This window comes from Apium graveolens, chromosome 6 (assembly GCF_009905375.1).
Source record: "Apium graveolens cultivar Ventura chromosome 6, ASM990537v1, whole genome shotgun sequence".
NCBI lineage: Eukaryota > Viridiplantae > Streptophyta > Magnoliopsida > Apiales > Apiaceae > Apium > Apium graveolens.
The window spans coordinates 24,244,430-24,248,169 of record NC_133652.1 but is presented as its reverse complement, the minus strand read 5'-3'; positions in this window follow the sequence as shown (position 1 = coordinate 24,248,169).

Below are 3,740 nucleotides of genomic sequence, written 5' to 3'. Positions count from 1 at the left end.
CTTAAACATTGATTATATGTAAGCATAATATTGGAATATTAATATGCGATATGCCTCGATAGTCGCTGATTGAACTATATTTAGTAATAGAAGGAGCTTACAAGAAATGAAAATTCAAAAATAATTAAATGATAAAAAAATGAAGCGGGAAAAGATACATAATATAGATAAAGATTTCAAGAACTTGCAATTTATTATGATCTCAATGTCGGAATTAATCCAAAAATTTGTTATAATTTTTTTATTTAGTTATAAACATTGTTGTGAACACATATTAGCAGTTATTGACTTCGTAGTATAAGCTACTCAGCTGTATCTTTAGTATGGGCTCAGTATTTTGCTTAAAGCTATTTTTCAGTTTGTTATCTATTTTCTATATCTGCATGTAATATATTTGAACGTAAAAAAATACACTAATCTTTCTTTTATCTTCTCATTTTTATACATACAATTCAGTGTTCTTTATTTTTTTGAGTATGTGTGTGATCAAACTATGAGCTTGAAATCATACACTTGATATCAGATCCAAACACTTAACTTGAGGATCCCCCAAACAATCAACAAACCACACATACACCAAAAGGCAATAAATGGACTGCTGGCTTGAACTATGTACCTGATGTTCGCGAGACACAACCACACAACATCTTCATTGAAGATGAAAGCATTCATGCAAGCTCAAGGAGTGTGGGAGGCTATGAAACCCTACGACCCGAAGCTAGTTGTTGAAGTGAAAATGAACAAGATTGAAATGGTTGCAAATTACCATGACATCTCAAAATATATACTGTTGTCTGTTGCTGAGAAGAAATCCGTCAAGGAAGCTTGTGATGTAATCAAAATGATGTGCATGGTAGAAAATTGAGTGAAAGTCGCAAAAATGCAAACGTTAAAAGATGAGTTTAAATATAAAATGAAGGAGAAAGAGCAACTTGAAGATTACAATATGAAACTAAACGAATAGTATAAAATATACGAGCCTTGAGAGAAAAGATGGTGGAAGCTTATATTGTGAAGAAATTATTAAGGCCAGTCCCATCAAATTTCTACAGATTGCTTTAATGATTGAGCAATTTGGGGTCTTAAATAGAAGATGTCAGTAGAAGAGGTAATATGGCATTTGAAAGCTCATGAAGAGAGGATTCATGGGCATGTTAAAGATAATATGAATCGGCTGCTTTTAACTCAGTAAGATTGGAATCAAAAATCAGAATTTTGAGGATTACATGGCAAAAACCGTGGCAACCGGAGAATATGTCACATAAAAGGTACAACGAACCAAGAGGCAGAAGGATATTATGGTTTAAATAGTGGACGTGACTAGAGAAGGATAAAGTGTGACAACCCGGGTCAATTCCGAGTAATTTTCAAAAAATATGTCAAGCCCCGATTTCAATAAGTCGAAATATATTGGCTCAAATGTAGTAAATTTTTGTAGTCTACAAACCCACCACATGTCCTCAATATATCATGATTTATTGGTGCACTTAGTAGTAGTACTTTGTTTTATAAACTGGACTTCCTAGATGTGGGACTGAGGTATTACAGACTCCCCCAATTAAACTTCTAACTTCCTCGTCAATCGAAAAGAGACAACCCATAGTTCCAAGATTGTATCTCTCTGGCCTTGTGAAATAATACCGGCAATTTTCGTGTTCCCCCCTCCAGACCTCTGATTCCCATTAGGGGATAATACCACCAGCCTTCGTGTCCCCACCTCCCGAAACTTGACGATTCCAATATTTCATAGCCGGCTCTGATACCATACGTAATAACTCGGGTAAAATCTCGAGTGTTAACAAAAATTAACTAAAGTATCGATTATGAGTCTGACATAAGTAGTCGAAACCTTCTTGGGTAGTTCTGAATCCATCCACTGATCCTCAAAAGATAATGATTTGTTGGTGTACTTAGTAATAATACTTTTCCCTACAAATTGAAGAAAAGTTCTAAATTTACTCGATGTGTGACTAGGTGTTACATAAAGTGTTACAACTGTAATACTTATAGATACTACGCTTTTGTATTTTTGTTGATAATCAAACAATATCGGATTTTTTATATATATTATGGTTCTTGTCCAATATAGGAACATTCATTAGCCAAGTTAAGAGTTGGTAAAATAGAAATATATTTAATAAAATATGATATGTAAGGTATAAAATAAAATGACTAAATATGATATAAGATAAATTTAAGTTAGGTTACATATGTTTAATGTATATGTTAATAAATTTTGAAACGGTCTGATTAGGTCTTAAATAGTCGATTTGGATGTGAAAATCGAACCGTAAAATAGGTTTGATTTAAATCAACCTAAACTAAATCAAGCCGATAAAATATATGAAAAAATGGTTTGAACGGTTTGATTCAGTTCGGCTCGGTAGGTTTGATTTTTTTTGCTTAGCCCTACCTGTAATGCATGTTTTTAAAATAAAGATTGTAAGCTTAAGTTGGGTACATCTTTCATGACTAACTCTAAACCTTTTGAATTATTATACACTAAACTATCGCTGACTTCCGTTGACAATACTAAGTGCTCTATATATTATTTTTAATGATGTTGATAATCGTACATCATCTGACTTTATCCTCTATATATTATTTTAATTGATATTGATGCATTTTATCAATTAAAAAATATTTTCAAAAAATTATATCAAATGTCTATTATTTCTGTATATTCGAACAATGAAGGCCTAACACAGCACTTCACTCTATTTAATTTTCTTTCAGATATCACATTTTTCAACACCACATCATACCTCGGATCATAATGTTCTCGCTTATTATCGTCATGACCAAGTTATCCAAACTGGACTTACTTAACTTCATCAAGTTTCTGCTCTTATAAGATTTTGGTCTCATGCTTTTTTTTCTAGCTGTTTATCTAGTTTATCTAACAATTCACATGTCATCAAAATTAAATCCCTCTTGCAGCCCATTAGATTATTTTTGTCAAACTCGAACCTGTAACCGTCTCAAAGTTTTTGTATGCCTATATTGTTATTCTAAATTCACTCCATTCCTATTTCTTAGTTACTAATGTGCCAAATCTACATGTAATTATTTTAGAACAAGAACCTAATGGCTTTATTTTTTCCAACATATTAGGTTTGTGGAGAGGTTTCATCATTTTATGCTCCAACTGTATCACAAAATACCGAGATCCAATGCTAGATACTTCAACACATCCTAACTAATTACACAATCTCATCCAATACCACTTTCCATTACTCTTTTAGAATTCCTCTACAACCAGCCCATAATAGACTCCATTTATAACTCCAGCACCAGAATCACCATCTCACAAGTATCTCACCGGTTTGAGATATATGATAATAGCCCATTATCACCCGCCATATCATTGTACAGTCCATCGTTATCAATTATCGGTGATTCATCCCATACTAATAATGTTTTTATTGAGGCCTCAGCTCTTCCTCCTAGATCTACAAGACTGGAAGTCTAATTTAAAGAACTTTAACAAAATCTTTGGTAACTACAGTACATCCCATCTCATTCCGCCAATATTTGAACTTGCATATGTCAGTCAAGCATCAAAAGTTACTAATTGGTGTCTCGCCATGTCATATATATATCGTGCCGATTCATAATGACATATGAGACATTGTGCCCAAAACTGAATAGATAGTATCATAATGATATATGATACTAATTGCCTGTAAGTTGGTGTTTCGAATTAAATGCCTAATTACTTTAGGACTTAATACTAATAT